This window comes from Pleurodeles waltl, chromosome 8 (genome assembly GCF_031143425.1).
Source record: "Pleurodeles waltl isolate 20211129_DDA chromosome 8, aPleWal1.hap1.20221129, whole genome shotgun sequence".
Taxonomy (NCBI): domain Eukaryota; kingdom Metazoa; phylum Chordata; class Amphibia; order Caudata; family Salamandridae; genus Pleurodeles; species Pleurodeles waltl.
This window is the reverse complement of record NC_090447.1, coordinates 796,856,348-796,876,896: the sequence shown is the minus strand read 5'-3', so window position 1 is coordinate 796,876,896 and position 20,549 is coordinate 796,856,348.

Here is a 20,549-nt window from a genome sequence, read left to right as displayed (position 1 = left end):
GGGCCAACTCTAGAAGCACGGGGTGTGGCTAATAGGTGAGCCCAAGGTCCCCACACAGTATGAGTAGGTGTCTGGGTATGGGGTTGTCCCTAAGGGTCAGTGTGTGTCTCACAATTGTCCCTCGGTATTTGCAGGTGACTCTGGTTACCCCAACCTGTCATGGTTACTGACCCCAGTGAGGAATCCCAGGACAAGGGCAGAGGAACGCTACAATGAGGCACATGGGCGAACTAGGCGGATTTTTGAGAGGACATTCGGCCTCCTGAAAGCCAGATTCCGGTGCCTCCATCTGACAGGTGGCTCACTGTACTACTCACCAAAGAAGGTGTGCCAGATCATCGTGGCATGCTGTATGTTGCACAACCTGCCATTGAGATGCCAGGTGCCTTTTCTGCAGAAGGATGAGCCTGGTGATGGTCTTGTGGCAGCGTTGGAGCCTTTGGACAGTGAGGAAGAGGAGGCAGAGGAAGAAGATGTTGACAACAGGACAAACATCATCCTGCAGTACTTCCAGTGACACTCAGGTAAGAGACTGTAACTCCTCTTCACATATCAGTTTCCTTTAGGACATTGTACATGGCAGCCTCTTAACCTCTGTCTGTGGACACTGACTGTTCCCTTTGGATTTCCTTTTTTCAGATCTGTGTACTCCATTCTGCCTTCTGCTATGTGTACTGCTGCCCAGCAACTGTCATACATTGGTATGAGTATTTGAACATATACCTTGCAATGCTTTTCTAATGTTGTAGTAATGCATTTGTGAATCATCAGGCTGACTCCAAATTGGTATTTGATTAAAGGGTGTTTATTTAGGTGATAAAGAGTATAGGGGTATGGGGTGATGGTGGAGGAAGGACCATGGTAGATTCTAGTCTCTTGGTATCACAGGTGCAATGTCCAAGGGGGCATAGGAAGTGGAGCAATGTCAGTTCAAGGTGGACAGGGAAACAGAGTGGAACAGAAGGGTGACAATCAGGAGGGTCCTATTTCCTGGCGGGGTTCTTGGCAATGTACTCTGTCTTCTGCTTGGATTGCAGGGACTGTTTGCGGGGTGGTTCTCCTTCTGCAGGGGGTGGGGTGTTGGTGGCCTGTTGGTCCTGTGGCGGTGCCTCCTGTCCACTAGTGCCAGCGGAGGTGGAAGGCTGTTCCTCGGTTTGGCTAGTGTCAGGGGTCCTTTGTTGAGCCACTGCCTCCCCCATGGTCTTGCCCATATCAGCCAGCACCCCTGCTATGGTGACCAGGATGGTGTAGATTGTGGTAAGGTTATCCCTGATCCCCATGTACTGTCCCTCCTGCAGCTGCTGGGTCTCCTGAAACTTGGCCAGTACCGTGTCCATGGTCTCCTGGGAATAGTGGTGTGCTCCCATGATGTTTGAGAGTGCCTCGTGGAGGGTCGGTGCCCTGGGCCTGTCCTCTCCCTGTCGCACAGCAGTCCTCCCAGCTTCCCTGTTGTCCTGTGCCTCTGTCCCCTGAACCGTGGGCCCACTGCCACTGACCCCAGATCCCTGATCGTCCTGGGTTAGTGGTGTTGCCTGGTGTGCCTGTATTGGTGGACACACTGCTGATTGACGTGTCCTGGGGACAGTGGCATAGGCCCACTGGGTGGGTGCTGTGGTGGTGTTTCCTGAGGGGGGAGGCTCTGTGGTGGGTTGAGACTGCGGCAGGGGAACCGACTGTCCAGAGGTCCCAGATGGGCCAGGCTGGTCATCCTGATACAGGCATGCAGAGCTGCTGTCATCACTGTGGGCCTCTTATGTGGGGGGGACTGGATGTAGCTGGCACCTCCAGTCCGGTGACGTTGGGTAGGGGTCCTGTTGGGATGCATTGTTATTGTATCTGTGTGTGCCTTCTTGTGCAATGGGTGTGTTTTTCTCATAGAATTGTGCTTTCCCTCTCTCCTTGGCCTTGTGTGATAGCTGATTGTGTGGGCTGGGTGAGTCTCTCTAGTGTGCATGCTGTGAGGATGGGTGTCCATGCAGATCTGTGATGGGGGTCCATGCATTGTTGTTGCATGCAGGGCTTGGTATTGGGATGTGTGGGGTGTGATAGTGCGGTATATGTGAGGTGGTGGAGTGATGGGGTGAGGGTAGGGGTAGGAGTTAGTGACGGCATGCAGGTAGGGTGGGGGGATACAGTGGTAAAGATTTGACTTACCAGAGTCCAGTCCTCCTGCTATGCCTGCGAGGCCCTAAGGATGCATGATCGCCAAGACTTGCTCCTCCCATGTTGTTAGTTGTGGGGGAGGAGGTGGAGGTCCACCACCAGTCCTCTGTACAGCAATCTGGTGTCCTGATACCACGGAATGCACCTTCCCCCGTAGGTCGTTCTACCTCTTCCTGATGTCATCCCTGATTCTTGGAGGCTGTCCCACGGCATTGACCCTGCTGACGATTCTCCGCCATAGCTCCATCTTCCTTGCAATGGAGGTCGGCTGCACCTGTGATCTGAATAGCTGTCGCTCTATCTGGATGATTTTCTCCACCATGACCCTTAGCTCCTCCTCAGAAAACCTGGGGTGTCATTGAGGTGCCATGATGTGGTGTGAGTGATCTGTGTGAGGTGATGTGTTGTGATGTATAGTGTGATATGCATGGATGGTGTATGAGTGATGGTGTTATGTGCCTCTGAGTGAAGGTGTGCTCTTTTCTTTTCTCTCTCTGCTTGTTCTATTTTTTCCATGGAAAGGGTTGTGGGTAATGTGGGTGTGTGTTTTATAGTTGTATAAGTGTGAGGGTGTGGTGTGTGTATATGTGTCAGGTGTGTGTATTTCGAATTGTCCATTGTGGTGTGGTTTTGTAAGTGTGTGTATTTTGAGCACGGCGGTGTGTACTGCCAATGGTTTACCGTGGTTGAATGACCGCCGCATTGATTCGTGGGTCGTGATACTGTGGGTGTGTTCCTGTTGGTGTGACGGTGTGGGTTGTGGTATCGCCAGTTTATCACTGACCTTTGGTGTGGTGGACTTGTGTGGGTGTCTGTATTGTGGAGGTATTCTCTGTGTGGGTCATAATACCCGTGGCAGTTTACCGCTGCGGTCACGTTACATTGGCGGCCGTCAGCACGGCGTTAGGCGGAATTTACTGCCAAGGTTGTAATGAGGGCCATAGACATAGTTGACAAGTGTGATTATAACATTATTGTGGTGCCAGCATTAATGGGGCAATGAAAACTGACACCACAATGACATTTTTGTATGTGTGCAATATGTGTCTTGTACCTATGTGTCCCCATCCATGTCCGACACAATTGGTTCCCCTATATATGCATGTCACACTAATTTGAAAAAAAATACTGTGTGATGTATATGATTGCAGTGGTCCTGAGCACATGTGCAGTGACCACACAATATACACTGGCAAAGAGCGTTCTGTACCTTCGAGTCACATGATGAGGGGGTTGTATTTTCTCTGTGGTCCAGTGGGAGCAGTGACGGAATGTCTTGTCCAGTCATGTCCAGGCTAAAAAATGGAAGTGGATTCAGGAGAAAAGGTAAGTTTTTACCCCATTTCTCTCCAATCAGCCAATTCAGGTGTGGAGGTTGGACCGCCACAGTTGCCTTGACACTAAGGCACATCCAAATCTGCACAGCGGTGAAGGTTGCTGGAATCCTACTAGCAGTCACTATTTCCAATAAAGCCTTCAATGCATATGGAGTTTCTTGGTGGAGACGGTGGGACTCTGGGGGGCTATCACCTATGGGACTGCCAATATCTAAATCAGGCGGGCGGGCAGACAAGGCAGGGGATGGGTTTTCAGCTGGAAAACGGATGGCAGGACCATTACTGACAAGATCTAAATCAGGGACATAGCTGTTTGCTGTGTCTTGGCTGCAGTTTTGAATATATATCTATATATTTTTTATATATATATATATATATATATATATATATATATATATATATATATATTATCACAGTTCTGTCACATAAATCAACAGTCTGTGGGCTGGCACTCCAGAACTGTAAACACTTTTATTCCACAAAGCACCTGATCTCCTTAGTCACATTACAAGAAACAGCGTCACCCACACACTTATATGGGCTGACATATTCATCTTAACAATAAACATAGTAGAAACATATTCTTATCTTAATTTTCCAAGTACCCCACAAAAAGTGTAATACATTTCATACAAGTGAAAATTAAATATACCAAATAATTAACTTTAACATTACAATGTTACTTAATAAGTTAATTTTACAACTTCTTTTAATGGTTGAGGTGTACAATGAAACTACGTTGCCATTCAATATCAAGATTTCCAGGGCATCCGTCTATTCTATGGAAGTCTTGGGAGTCCCAGAGGTAGGATGGTTATGTGGTCACCTATGGTAAGAGAAAGAGGTCAATGAACCGTGAAGTGTTTTCCAAGAGGATTCCAATCTAGCTCACTATTGGCCTCCCTGGTGGCTTAGATTTATGATATGTGCTTTCAGCAGAAAATATATCGTTGGAGTGACAGGATGGTCGATTTTCAAATAACAATATGCTTCCTCATCTAAGAGCGCTTCTTCATGCCAACTTTTCCATTTATGATGAAATTCATCCTTAAACTTGCTTGTTGGATTCTCAGTCAATTTCTGATAATGCTCTGTATTCCACAATTGCCTTTTGACTTCTACAACGGATAGGATAATGATATTTCCACCTTTACCCAATGCTTTGATGAAAATATTCTCATCATCCTGTAAACCTTATTTTTGTTTTCAAAGCACACCCCTGCTCTGTTTAAAAACAATAAAGAAAGTCTTGGTGGACCAGTACGACAACATCAAAGTGATGGAAGGAATTATTGAATTAACATCAATCATTTGAATTTGATTCAGTGATTCAGTGCCCACCAGTCATCTGCCATCATGTTGTTTACTTTCTTTCTCTTGTTATTTGAGGCATTTTTACTTATTCTATGCAGACCTTTTGTTACTATTTCTGTGGAAAAACTTCTATCTTATTGTCCGGTGGGAGTTATGAGCAAAACTTAGATTTTGGCATGCAACCACTCAATATTGTTTCTGATACAGAGATGACCAGAGATATACCAAATTGTGAATCAGTCATGTTTTCTATTTCCTCTTATGTGGATGCATCGTAAGCCTCCATTGCCAATTCTGTTAAGGTTCTCAAACTGATTGTATCCTCTGTTGTAAATGTCAAGATGGTATTCCTACTCCCTTGGTTTTAGTTGTATTTCTTAGTAGCAAGTTCTTTTTCTGAGCAAAAAAATCTTCAATTTTAACTTTCTGGAGAATTTATGCAAATCTATTCTAGCATTGGCCAAATACATCTCCACCAGGGGGCAAAATGTAGGGCCCCTTTTCAGTAACTTGGGGCCGTATTTATACTCCGTTTGCGCCGAATTTGCGTCGTTTTTTTCGACGCAAATTCGACGCTAAACTAACGCCAACTAACGCCATATTTATACTATGGCGTTAGACGCGTCTAGCGCCAAAGTTCCCGGAATGTGCGTCATTTTTTAGCGTGAACCCCTTCCTTGCGTTAATGATATGCAAGGGAGGCGTTCCCGTCTAAAAAATGACTCCCAGGCCTTTACGTGGTATTTATACTCCCGGGCAAAAGAGACGCCCGGGAGTGGGCGTGGCTAAAAACGGCGCATTTGCGCCGCTTTTTAACGCCTGGGTCAGGCATGGCGTTAAGGGACAAGTGGGCTCAAAATGAGCCCAGAGTGCCCTCCCCTGCCCCCAGGGACCCCCCCTGCCACCCTTGCCCACCCCAGGAGGACACCCAAGGACGGAGGGACCCACCCCAGGGACATTCAGGTAAGTTCAGGTAAGTATTTTTATTTTTTTTTTAATAATTTTTTTTGGCATAGGGGGGCCTGATTTGTGCCCCCCTACATGCCACTATGCCCAATGACCATGCCCAGGGGACAGAAGTCCCCTGGGCATGGCCATTGGGCAAGGGGGCATGACTCCTATCTTTACAATGATAGGAGTCATGTTGATGGGGGATGGGCGTCGAAAATAAATGGCGCAAGTCGGGTTACGATGATTTTTTCGACGTAACCTGACTTGCCCCATTTTAAGACGCCCATGCGCCATTTTCCCCCTACGCCGGCGCTGCCTGGTGTACGTGGTTTTTCTCGCGCACACCAGGCAGCGCCGGTCTGCTTGCGCCGGCTAACGCCATTCAATAAATACGGCGCCCGCATGGCGCTTCAGAATGGCGTTAGCCGGCGCAAAACTTTTTGACGCTAAACTGCGTTAGCGCAGTTTAGCGTCAAAAAGTATAAATATGGGCCTTGATGTGCTTTTCATTTAATGATTTACTTGAAAGATTAATAATTAAGGCCCGTATTTATACTCCGTTTGCGCCGAATTTGCGTCGTTTTTTTCGACGCAAATTCGGCGCAAAACTAACGCCATATTTATACTTTGGCGTTAGACGCGTCTAGCGCCAAAGTATTGGCAAATAGCGTCATTTTTTTGCGTGAACGCCTTCCTTGCGTTAATGAGATGCAAGGAAGGCGTTCCCGTCTAAAAAAATGACGGCGACGCAAATGCGTCGTATTTATACTCCCGGGCAAAAATCACGCCCGGGAGTTGGCGGGTCAAAAAACCCTGCATTTGCGCCACTATTTAACGCCTGGGTCAGGGTAGGCGTTAAGGGGCCTGTGGGCTCAAAAAGAGCCCACAGGTGCCCTCCCCTGCCCCCAGGGACCCCCCCTGCCACCCCTGCCCACCCCAGGAGGACACCCAAGGATGGAGGGACCCACCCCAGGGACATTCCGGTAAGTTCAGGTAAGTATTATTTTTTATATATATATTTTTTTTTTGGGTGGCATAGGGGGGCCTTATTTGTGCCCCCCTACATGCCACTATGCCCAATGACCATGCCCAGGGGACACAAGTCCCCTGGGCATGGCCATTGGGCAAGGGGGCATGACTCCTGTCTTTGCTAAGACAGGAGTAATTTCTATGGGGGATGGGCGTCGTAAAAAAATGGCGCAAATCGGGTTGAGGCGATTTTTTTGCAAACCAGGCAGCGCCGGTCTGCTTGCGCCGGCTAACGCCATTCCATAAATACGGCGCCCGCATGGCGCTTCAGAATGGCGTTAGACGGCGCTAATTTTTTTGACGCTAAACTGCGTTAGCGCAGTTTAGCGTCAAAAAGTATAAATATGGGCCTAAGTTGTTATTTTTTGCCTTTTTAGCCTCGACCTCTTCCTCCTCCTTTTGGGCCTCCTTGTCCTCCTTGTTCTCCATCTGGCAATGGGGTTGTTCCTTTCATTGGTGCTCCTCTCCCTTTCCTTCTTACCTCCATTTGGTTCAACTTCACTTCCTCTGGAAAATTCAATCTGAGCCTTGAAGTTGTTTGCCTCACATCCCCGTGCTGACCTCTGAGCTGTCCTCATTTATCAATGTCATCTCGGTGCACATCTGATGTCCATTGTGCGCCTGCAGAAGAGGTAGTCAAGCTTTTTAGCAAAGGTGTAAATTCTGCCAGTGGCATAATCTATTCTATCACAATTACATTTTCCTACCTTTTTGTTCTCAACTTCAGCTTCATGTTTCTACAGTTTCTTTTCCATTGCTGTCAGAGCATTTTTTGCCTTTTCCCGATCCTTTAATTAATGGTTCTAGTAATTCTTCCATTTCTTTTATGCTGTCTATAGCCTTGGAAAGTTTCCTTTCTGCATGAATATTCAGTGTCTTCATCGGTCTCACAGATCATTATGTAATATCCATTTGTCATTTTTAAGTAAATCTGGGTCTAGGTCAATTAGAGTGGGAAGTACAAAGATGCGCAACTCCCTAGGGACCGGCTCACTTCCCATGTAGTTCCTCCATGTTGTAATTTCCCACTATCTTTTTAGCTCTGTCAGACTGGCCTGTTCCAGCTCTTTTAATATTTTAATGGGGTTTGTTTCCAGTCCCTATGTGCCCCTCATACATCCTCTGTGTGCTCAGATTGTTTGCCAAAGTACAGCTTTGCTTTGAGCTCAAATGTGACACATCTCTATGCCGTTATGCTGGTTCTTTTTCCTATGGTGTGTTATCCTTTTAAACAGACACTCTAAACTTCATATCAGTTCCCAGAATATATTCCATAATACCACTCCTTTCCTGTATGCATAATGTTGAAAAATAATTTATAGCCACATACCCATCACAAAGGAAAAAATCTGTGCATTATTCTTCTAGTAGACTCAACTGGCTATGCTATTGGAAACGAATTTCTCTTGGGCCAGCTACCAGTCAGTCTATAGCTTCATGGCATCTGAAGTTCAGCTTTATAGAGGGAAGTGCTTCCTGCACTGTTTTTCCAGTTGGTGATCAATATGCAAGCCATGACAATCCTTGGCACAAAAATAGAATATTGTGCATAAGGGCCAGGAAGTTCCCAGAGCGTCATGTACACATTTTTATTTTCAATCACACCCATGCTCTAGTGAATTGATAGTTTGAAAACAATAAAGAATGTCTTGGTGGATCAGTACGACAACATCAAAGTGATGGAAGGAATTATTGAATTAACGTCAATCATTTGTATTTGATTCAGATACTGTAGATGGTCACCTTTCCCAAAAATGACTCACTCATAAGTTGTGGATACTAAACTTGAAAACCAGTGTACCTGCAATCCCTTTGAACTTTAACATGTGATTGGAAGGTCACATTAGTCAAAATACATTTAGGGGGTCATTCTGACCCCGGCGGGCGGCGGTTGCCGCCCGCCTGGAGGGAACCGCCATTTGGCCGCCCCGCGGTCAAAAGACCGCTGGGGCCATTCCAACTTTCCCGCTGGGCCGGCGGGAAAGGGGCCTGCAACACTGAAGCCGGCTCCGAATGGAGCCGGCGGTGTTGCAGGTGTGCGACAGGTGCAGTTGCACCCGTCGCGCTTTTCACTGTCTTCTAGGCAGACAGTGAAAAGCATGCTGGGGCCCTGTTAGGGGGCGCCTGCACTGCCCATGCCATTGGCATGGGCAGTGCAGGGGTCCCCAGGGTCCCCAGGACACCTGTTCCCACCATCCTGTTCCTGGCGGTAAAGACCGCCAGAAATAGGCTGGCGGTAAGGGGGTCAGAATCCCCATGGCGGCGCTGCTTGCAGCGCCGCCATGGCTGATACGCCCAGCCGGGGGAAAGCTTTACCGCCACGGTCAGAATGGGCAAGGAAGCACCGCCAGCCTGTTGGCGGTGCTTCCGTCACCCGCGGCCGCCAGGGTCGGAATGAGGCCCTTACTCTTTACTTTCATTAAATACTTTATTTCGGTCATTGACCATAGAAGTAACAGATCAATAATACAATATAAATGCATCACATTTTTATAGTCATTAGTTAAGGTTCATTAAAATAGTTTTCAAATGCAGCAGCACCATTCTAGCAATGATAAAAACAATAAAACAATACAATACATTATTAAAAAAAAGTTGCCCTCATTATGAAATTAGCGGTAATGACCGCCTACCGCCGTGGCGACGGCCGCCAAAACACAGTCACTACCTACGGTCTAAAACAACAAGTGATGGACGGAATGTTGAACATTGTCAAACACTCACCCCCAGTCATAGATCTGGGTTTAATCCATCGTTCTTTTGCTCACCATGCCACCCCAGTTTGGACCCAGCCATATGCAAATCAGTCTTGACCCTGTTCCTCATGGGAACAGTCCAGACCGAATTTCCAAGCCAGGTCCTCACTGGACCAGAAACAAGCATTCTGGGACCGGTTTCGGGGTTTCACCCCTCATCAGCCAGGCTAGCTTGAATCCAGTGGCATGGGAAGCACGGGACCCACGTCTGGGCATACCCTTCCCACTTAGGGCAACAAAGCAAAAACAACAAGTGATGGACGGAATGTTGAACATTGTCAAACACTCACCCCCAGTCATAGATCTGGGTTTAATCCATCGTTCTTTTGCTCACCATGCCACCCCAGTTTGGACCCAGCCATATGCAAATCAGTCTTGACCCTGTTCCTCATGGGAACAGTCCAGACCGAACTGCCAAGCCAGGTCCTCACTGGACCGGAAACAAGCATCCTGGGACCGGTTTCGGGGTTTCACCCCTCATCAGCCAGGCTAGCTTGAATCCAGTGGCATGGGAAGCACGGGACCCACGTCTGGGCATACCCTTCCCACTTAGGGCAACAAAGCAAAAACAACAAGTGATGGACGGAATGTTGAACATTGTCAAACACTCACCCCCAGTCATAGATCTGGGTTTAATCCATCGTTCTTTTGCTCACCATGCCACCCCAGTTTGGACCCAGCCATATGCAAATCAGTCTTGACCCTGTTCCTCATGGGAACAGTCCAGACCGAACTGCCAAGCCAGGTCCTCACTGGACCGGAAACAAGTATCCTGGGACCGGTTTCGGGGTTTCACCCCTCATCAGCCAGGCTAGCTTGAATCCAGTGGCATGGGAAGCACGGGACCCACGTCTGGGCATACCCTTCCCACTTAGGGCAACAAAGCAAAAACAACAAGTGATGGACGGAATGTTGAACATTGTCAAACACTCACCCCCAGTCATAGATCTGGGTTTAATCCATCGTTCTTTTGCTCACCATGCCACCCCAGTTTGGACCCAGCCATATGCAAATCAGTCTTGACCCTGTTCCTCATGGGAACAGTCCAGACCGAACTGCCAAGCCAGGTCCTCACTGGACCGGAAACAAGCATCCTGGGACCGGTTTCGGGGTTTCACCCCTCATCAGCCAGGCTAGCTTGAATCCAGTGGCATGGGAAGCACGGGACCCACGTCTGGGCATACCCTTCCCACTTAGGGCAACAAAGCAAAAACAACAAGTGATGGACGGAATGTTGAACATTGTCAAACACTCACCCCCAGTCATAGATCTGGGTTTAATCCATCGTTCTTTTGCTCACCATGCCACCCCAGTTTGGACCCAGCCATATGCAAATCAGTCTTGACCCTGTTCCTCATGGGAACAGTCCAGACCGAACTTCCAAGCCAGGTCCTCACTGGACCAGAAACAAGCATCCTGGGACCGGTTTCGGGGTTTCACCCCTCATCAGCCAGGCTAGCTTGAATCCAGTGGCATGGGAAGCATGGGACCCACGTCTGGGCATACCCTTCCCACTTAGGGCAACAAAGCAAAAACAACAAGTGATGGACGGAATGTTGAACATTGTCAAACACTCACCCCCAGTCATAGATCTGGGTTTAATCCATCGTTCTTTTGCTCACCATGCCACCCCAGTTTGGACCCAGCCATATGCAAATCAGTCTTGACCCTGTTCCTCATGGGAACAGTCCAGACCGAACTGCCAAGCCAGGTCCTCACTGGACCGGAAACAAGCATCCTGGGACCGGTTTCGGGGTTTCACCCCTCATCAGCCAGGCTAGCTTGAATCCAGTGGCATGGGAAGCACGGGACCCACGTCTGGGCATACCCTTCCCACTTAGGGCAACAAAGCAAAAACAACAAGTGATGGACGGAATGTTGAACATTGTCAAACACTCACCCCCAGTCATAGATCTGGGTTTAATCCATCGTTCTTTTGCTCACCATGCCACCCCAGTTTGGACCCAGCCATATGCAAATCAGTCTTGACCCTGTTCCTCATGGGAACAGTCCAGACCGAACTGCCAAGCCAGGTCCTCACTGGACCGGAAACAAGTATCCTGGGACCGGTTTCGGGGTTTCACCCCTCATCAGCCAGGCTAGCTTGAATCCAGTGGCATGGGAAGCACGGGACCCACGTCTGGGCATACCCTTCCCACTTAGGGCAACAAAGCAAAAACAACAAGTGATGGACGGAATGTTGAACATTGTCAAACACTCACCCCCAGTCATAGATCTGGGTTTAATCCATCGTTCTTTTGCTCACCATGCCACCCCAGTTTGGACCCAGCCATATGCAAATCAGTCTTGACCCTGTTCCTCATGGGAACAGTCCAGACCGAACTGCCAAGCCAGGTCCTCACTGGACCGGAAACAAGCATCCTGGGACCAGTTTCGGGGTTTCACCCCTCATCAGCCAGGCTAGCTTGAATCCAGTGGCATGGGAAGCACGGGACCCACGTCTGGGCATACCCTTCCCACTTAGGGCAACAAAGCAAAAACAACAAGTGATGGACGGAATGTTGAACATTGTCAAACACTCACCCCCAGTCATAGATCTGGGTTTAATCCATCGTTCTTTTGCTCACCATGCCACCCCAGTTTGGACCCAGCCATATGCAAATCAGTCTTGACCCTGTTCCTCATGGGAACAGTCCCCGAAACCGGTCCCAGGATGCTTGTTTCCAGTCCAGGGAAGACCTGGCCTAGCAGTTCGGGCTGGACTGTTCCCATGGGGAACAGGGTCAAGAGTGATTTGCATATGGCTGGGTCCAAACTGGAATGGCATGGGCAGCAAAAAAACGATGGATTAAACCCAGATCTGTGACTGGGGGTGAATGTTTGACAATGTTCAGCATTCCGTCCATCACTTGTTGTTTTTGCACTACCTACGGTCTGCCATATTATGACCGTAGCCAGAATTCCGCCAGAAGGCTGGTGGAATTCCAGCTATGGTCATGACGGCAGACGATCGATGATATGACCTGGTGGTGTTCTGCTGGCGGACGCTGCTGCTGGCGGATGCTGCTGCTGGCAGCAGCACCGCGTCCCGTCTCCTGCCAGAGGACCCCCTGCAAGCAGGTAAGTCGGGAGCTCCGAAAGGGGGGATGGGTGGGGGGTGCTGTGTGTGTGTGGGGGTGTATGTGTATGTGATTGTGTGCGTGCATGCGGGTGTGTGGAATGCGTGTGTGCATGAATGGGTGTGAGTGTGCGTGTATGTTGTGTGGTTTGAATGCGTGTCTGCTAGAATGTAATTCAGTGTGTGTTGATGTATTTGTGAATGAATGTATGCATGCACGGGTGAATAAGGGTATGAGTGTGTGTATGTGTGTGTATGTTGATGCGTGAATGTGCATGTATGTCGGGGGAAGGTGGGAGAGGACAAGATAATCCTGAGCCTCTCCGTCTAAGGTTAATAGCCCTCTAAATCTACTGTGGGGGTATTTTTTTCAAAAGAGTCTCAAGGCCTTTAAAAGTTTTAGATACTAACAATGTATCATCTGCGAACAATAATGCAGGGACCTTAGTGCCCCTAAGAATCAAGGAATCATTGTCATTTACTCATATCTCTTCATCAACGTGCTTTTCTTCCCAGCTGTCTTTCAGTTTCAGGAGTAACAGAGAGGAAATATTGTCAGAATACACTCAAGGGCTCACCAGCGGGGCTGTGGAGCTGATTCAGACACTCAAATGTCCTTGCCATTGTCTTCACCGGATCCATTCATTACTGCCTAGTCTTGCGGGAGACAGTGGATAATCTTGTGCAGGCCAGAGTTGATGTCTCCTTCTCTACTAATAAAGCAGTTAAGCTGTCTTGTGTGCTTGAAGGGTTTACTCTCAGGCCACCTTGAATTGCCATCCAGGTGATATCTTGTGCTTGTTGGTCAGGCATCTGGAGGCGATCATCTCCCACTGGTGGCCCGCTGTTGCTTAGGGAAGGGCACCAATATTTTATTTATTGTAAATTATCTTTGAAGGATCTTCAAAGTCTACAGGTCTAGGGTTTCTGCTTCACATCTGAACTCTTTAACAAATGTCTCCACCTCCGTGAAGTACCATGGCTTTTAGGGGATGTTGTTCAACCACTCTGTCCATCTGAGGTGCCTCCATGATGGTAGTAGAAAGAAGGCTTTTATCAGGAAGCTAAAATTGTTTTTGTCTTTGTTTAACAGAGTGCACCTCACTCAGTGGCACACAAATATATTCTCACTATGTGGCAATGTCTGCACTTCTTTGCCTCTCTTCTTGTGTGTTTTGTGCATCACCTCTGTCTTCATTCGCACCTACAGGGTCTTGTTCCAGAGGATCAGTGTCTTCAACTCTATTGTAAGGTTCCTGAGCTCCAGATTCCCAGTTTTGTTTTGTATTTGACACCTACTCAGTTCATATCTTCCCTGCCCCACCATCTCCTCAGAACTAAACTTCTAAGATCTTTATCAAGTCCTGCTTGGATGGGGATAGTAGCGGGTCTCAGGTTGGCTTCCAGTGGCCAATGATCAGGGCTTCCGACTTGACACTGTTGATATTTGCTTCAAATGCTTTCCCAAACTTGACGCAAGACTTTTACAGGACCTTCACCTAGGGCCTATCTGCACAGAAAACTGAGGCATCATCCATGTAGAGGAAACACTTCACTTTCTCTTGTCCACTGCTGCCAGGTACCATCACTCCCTTGAAATCAATGTCCTGTCGGATGCATTCAGTGAGAAACAGTCAGAAAATGAGAAAGGGTTTAGACTTCTCTTCCTCCTGACAGGGATGGTAGTCTGTTTTCAAATGTTAGCAAATTGAATGCTAGAGATAGCTGTTTACATTGTGCTTCTTATGTCACAGAAGAAGTCACCTAGTCCCAGGGCCTTGAGTGTCCAGTCCATCGCATCATAGGAAATGTGGTTGAATGATTTTCCTGTTTAAGATTGACTAAGGCTGCCTGGACGTTTCAGAATTTGACATACCTGATCATGTCTTGGACCAGGGCAAGACTGCACACAGTTTGCAAATCTGGTGTCTCGCTTGTCTGATCGGCATGGACTATCTTACAATTACCCTCTTTAGACAGTTAACCATCAACTTTGTAGTTCACATTAAGGAGTGAGATTGGCTTCCATTTCTCAAGGTCTTTTTTCCCCCTTTCTGATCGTACAAAAGCTTTATCATGCCTTCTAGCAGCATACTACCCTTTCCTGCCATTCCCTTGTAAAGCTTGCACATTTTGGACCGATCAGGTTCCACAGTTCAACGCAAAGGTTTATGTGTGTTGCCATCACTGCCTGGGATCTTGACTTGCTGAAGGTCGTGGCTGTCTGGCTGTCAGGTGTAGTTTTTCCAGCATGAAGGATGTATTCAGATTCTCTCTCTCTTTTGAACTACAAGTTAGTTTGAGAGGCCCTTTAGGAAAATGTCAATTTTGTCTCTGCCTTGACAACCTTAGTGAGTTTGCCATAAAAGTCAGTGATGGAATTAGCAATCTTTTGCATAGTATAAACCCAGATATTTGCCATGGCTGTTTTAGCTGGCTGCAGAACTCTGTGTACTTTATCCCAGCTAACCAGTTGTAAAATGCTTGTGCTCCCCCTTTGAACATGCTAAAATTGGCATACCCCTAATTTGCATGTTTACCTTGCCTATATGGCCCTAGTATGTAGTACCGAAGTGTACCCAGGGCCTATATGTTAAACGTCACAAGTGGACTGCAGTACCCATTGTGCCATCTACCAAAGTAACAATGTAAAAATTATTGCTGAAGTACTCCCTGCAGCTTGGCAGTTAAGTTTTAAACTGCAAATTTGACATGTCAAATTAACCCCCTTTAACAGGCTTAAAACTTTCTTTTCAATATTAGTCACCCCTTAGTAGGCATTACTGCCTGTCAGAGTCACCAGATCCTCGGGTCTGTGCACGTTCCCAACACGTCCACCACTGAACAGCTCCAAGACTCTGATAGATAAATCACAGAGACTTAGAGAGTTCAAGAGGGGAAGAGGGGATTAGGAAGGGAACAGCTGGGAAGGAGACCTGTAGTCAGAAAAAGGTTAGAACACACAATATGAAAATTATATCTCCTGAAATCAACACTAGCCTATGATTCTAAGCCTAGTCACTCTGAAAACATGAACAATCTAAGAGTTAAGTTTAAAATGACTAAGTTTCAAGATGGCCGGATACCTGTAAGGGAATCAAGATGAATTAAATTCAAACTTTCTTATTCAAGTACTTTCCTTTACATGAGAATCAGAAAAAACATTCTGACTAAATTTTAAACCAGTCATATAAATCCTGTTTTGAGAATGTATACTAGGACCATACAATATTGCATCTAAAAACTCTGGCCTTCTGTGTACTCTAAAAATGTTTCAACACAAATTGCGCATATTGCAGATATATATATATATATATATATATATATATATATATATATATATATATATATATATATATATATTTATAAACACCATAAAAGGATTGTGCACCATGAATAACACAATATGGATTCAGGAAACAAATCACATAACTTGTCAACTCGAATATTACATAATAAATATCTTAGAATAGTGGCATACAATAAACAACATGAAATAAACTCGAGGAGAGAATCGTGCGTCTTGCCGATTCGAGTGTCACCATGTAAAATACAAAGAAATGGTAGCACGCAATGAATATCAAAGTCAAATCATCATTAATCAAATCACGCGTCTTGCCGATTCGCAAAACACCATGTAAATGTCAAGAAAAAACTGCTCACAATAAATAACAAGATCAAAGTACAATAAAACGAATCACGCTTCTTTTGCCGATTCTTAAGCCACCATGTAAATGTCAAGAAATGGTAGCGCGCAATGAACAACAAAGTTAAATCCTCATGAAACGAGTTGCGCGTCTTGCCAATTCGTAAAACATCATGTAAATGTCAAGAAATAGTAGCGCGCAATGGACAACAATGTTTAAACACCATAAAACGAATTGCGTGTCTTGCCGATTCTTAAGCCACCATGCCAATGTCAAGAAATGGTAGCACGCAATGAATAACAAAGTCAAACCTTTATGAAACAAATCGCACGTCTTGCCTATTTGTAAACTAAAATATGAATGTCAAGAAATGGTAGCGCGCAAGTAATCTGTTACTCATTTAAGAATTAAACCAAGAATATGAAAATTCTCAATAACGGTGTCGGAACAGTCCAACCACCGTCTTACCGCCTGGAACAATGATCACCAATGAAGGATGAAGGGCAGAAGACTGGAAGATCCAAATAGGCCACCAGGACAGGAGCTCAGGAAGAAGCTGCTGCTCTGCACCGGGACCTCTGAATAGTGAGCACTGGGTGTTGGGCTGGCTCTCTTTTATAGAGGCTTGGCCCAGCCCAGAACCACGCCCAGGCATGTTGCATGGAAAGTCTCTGGAAGGCCCTGGAGAGGGGCCACACCCTAACACACTCTGAAAACCTGCAGCAATACATTGCAAAGGAACAGTATTTGTAAGCATATTAAAAATAAGTTTTCAGGATTGAACTCTGCAATGCAAAAGGTTAAACCACAACATATCAGCACAATGCATAAATTACGTTGTTTTGAGAGTGCTGTGTTTTTGCATTTTTGTCACCAATAGAGCCTGTACTGCTCTGGTGTTGACACTGCCTAGGCAAGGTGCATGGTATTTGAAAGCAGGTTTTTTAAATGTTTAATGTTAAACATGTCTGTGCAGGCCCTAAAAGCTATTTTCATCGCACCAGGGTTGGTTGTTCCATGGGACAACATTGGGATTCAATATTAAATATTAATGCTATCTCTGGACAAGAAACAGGTCCAATTCCATTCCTGGATATCAGCAAAGTGCTCACCCCTATTGACAGAACCTCCATCAACACAACCATTTTCCAGGAAAGCTGGAAGCACACAGCCTGAAGAAGGCCCTATCTGGCCCAGCCAAGCTTGCAAACGACCAAATGATCTCATCCTCCCAAACCCAGTGAAGGTCTCAGACAAAGCCAATAACAGACAATTTGCCAATCACCTCACTAATCACCAGCTCCTTGATGCCACTCAATAGGAATGCTGACCAAACCACAGTACAAAGTTCGCCCTTATCACAGCTATGACCTCCGGTTGAGTCAACAAAGGGGAAATCTCAGCCCTCATCCTACATAACCTCTCTGCAGCCTTCAACATAGTCTCCCATCATGATTGGCAACTTTATGCAACTGGCATCCAAGGATCTGACTTCCAAAGAATGTATATCTTTATTATGGGGAGAGCCCAAACCTTCAAGATGCCACTATACATCTCTGAAGTACAGGAACTTATTAGCGGTGTACCACAGTGTTCCTCGCTCACCCTGAGCCTCTTCAACATCTACATGACTACATTTGTGCAAACAACATCAACATACACACCTATGCAGACAGCATGCAACTGATGTTGTCCCACCAGTCAATAAAAAAAGCACCTAGAACCAGGAAGAAGTTCCGCGCATGCATGACCAAAGTGGCCACATGGATGAAGTCCAACTGTCTCAAGCTGAACACAGACAAGACCAAAGTAGTGATCTTCGGAAAAGATGCCTCACCATGAGACTCTGCCAGGTGGCCTATAAACCTTGGACCCACTTCTACTTCTAGTGCACAAGCAAGAAACCTCTGAATCATTATGAACAAGTTGGATATGTCTGCACAAGTCAACATAGTCATTATGTCCTGCTTCAACACTTTCAGAATGCGGGAAAAGATATTCAAGCAGCCACCCAACAACACCAGGAAAACCATCACTAAAGCCTTCATCACCAGCAGATTGTACTATGGAAACACCCCCTATGTGGGAATTACCAGCTAACTCACAAAAAGACTCCTGGCCATTCAGACAGTAGCATCCAGATTGGTCATCAATCCCCCATGCTGGTCTCCCGAATCACCACACCTTAGGGAACTCCAGTGGTTCTCAATAAACAAGTGTGCACAATTCAAGCTCCTCACACACATGCAAAGCATTACACTATACAGGCCCAGCGTACCTGAATGGTCACTGCAATTCCACTATTCCTCCAGACACCCATGTACGTTCCATTGCAGCAAGACACTAGCTCGTGATCCGGAGGACTGGTGGAAGACCCCCACCTCCTACCCCACAACTCACAGCATGGGAGGAGCAAGTCTTGGCAATACTGCATCCTTAGGGCCTGGCCAGAGTCGGAGGAGGACTGAACTCTGGTAAGTAAACTCTCTACAACTATCACCCCCCTACCTGCATGCCATCACATACCCTCACTCCCATCATTCTACAACTTCCCACACACCCCGCCATCACATCTCATTCATCCCAATGCCAAGCCCTGCATGCTGTACCAATGTATGGACACCACTCACAGCCCTGTATGGGCACTCATCACTAAAGCATGCACAGCATAGAGAATTAAGTATCCCACCATACACTAATATACACAAGTGAAAGCTGGCAGAGCAAATCCAACCAAAGAGGGGAAGCCACGGATGTACAATTTGTCAGACACAGAAACCATAACACATCATTTACATCCCACAGGTACCCCAGCCAATGTCAGTGGAGGGGAGGTGCCAGTACTATTCAGTCCCCCAACTGAAGAGGCCCACAGTGATGACAGCAACTCTGGTCTTCAGGATCTGGATGACCTACCTGGCCCAACAGGGACCACTGGACAGCCGGTTACCCAGGCCCTGTCACACACCACCACAGAGCCCCCCCATCAGGAAACATACCAAAGCACCCACCCAGCGTACCCATACCTCTGTCCCCAGGACACGTCAATCAGCAGTGTGTCCACCTCTACAGGGACCCCAGGGCACACCTCGCCCCCAAGATAATCAGGGACCTGGGGTCAGTGGCAATGTGCACACCGTTCAGGGGAAAGAGGCACAGGCCAACAGTGACACTGGAAGGACTGCTGTGCACCAGTGGGAGGATAGGCCCAGGCCACCGACTCTCCAGGAGGCACTCTCAGAGATCCTGGAAGCCTATCAACATTCCCAGGACACTATGAGCCAGATCCTGGACAATGTGCAGGAGAATGCGACGCTGCAGGAGGGACAGTACCAGGGGATCAGGGAGGACTTGCAGGCCATTAACAACACCCTGATCTCCATTGCAGGGGTGCTGGCAGACATGCCCAACATTATGAGGGAGACAGTCTTACACCAGCGGGCCCCTGCCACTAGCCAGACATCTGAACTGCCTTCCACCTCCGCTGCCGCTAGTGGACAGGAGGCCCCACCACAGGACCAACAGGCCACCAGCACCCCTCCCCCTGCAGAAGGTGAACACCCCGCAAACGTTCCCTGCAATCCAGACAGAAGCCAGAGACACTTGCCAAGACCCCCGCCAGGAAATTAAACTCTCCTTATTGTCACCCTTGTGTCCCACTCAGTCACCCTGTCCACCTTGAACTGCTATTGCTCCCCTTCCTATGTCTCCTTGGACAATGCACCTGTGCTACAAATAGACTGGAACAATACCCTGGACTTTCCTCCATCATCACCCCATCCCATTGCACTTGCACCTCCATATATTAGCACTTCAATAAACACCCTTTGGAGAAAAAAATCATTTCGGAGTATGTCGTGTATATCAAATATGTATTCATTGTAACAGGTACAAACATTGCATAACAACTGTACAGAGAATGAGCATAGATTAATGACCTGTAGCTGGCTGTAGTGATCACACCAGGAGAATATGTCAGGTCACCATATCGGCAAAATGAATTTCCAGAGGGAACAGTAATTGGGCCTAGAAGTTGAAAATATCAACATGCCATTGCCACACAAATTAAAACAAAAGTAATTGAAATTTGAAATAACACTGTCCTACCTGTGTGTCATTTGAAGTATTGTCAGATCACATATGTTCTGTTGTCCTCATCCTCATCCTCTGCCTCCTCATCTTTACTGTCCACAGGGTCTACTGCTGCCACACGGGCATCTCCAGTCTCCTCCTCCTTCAGGAATTGGACATGGCGTCTTAGGGCAAGGTTATG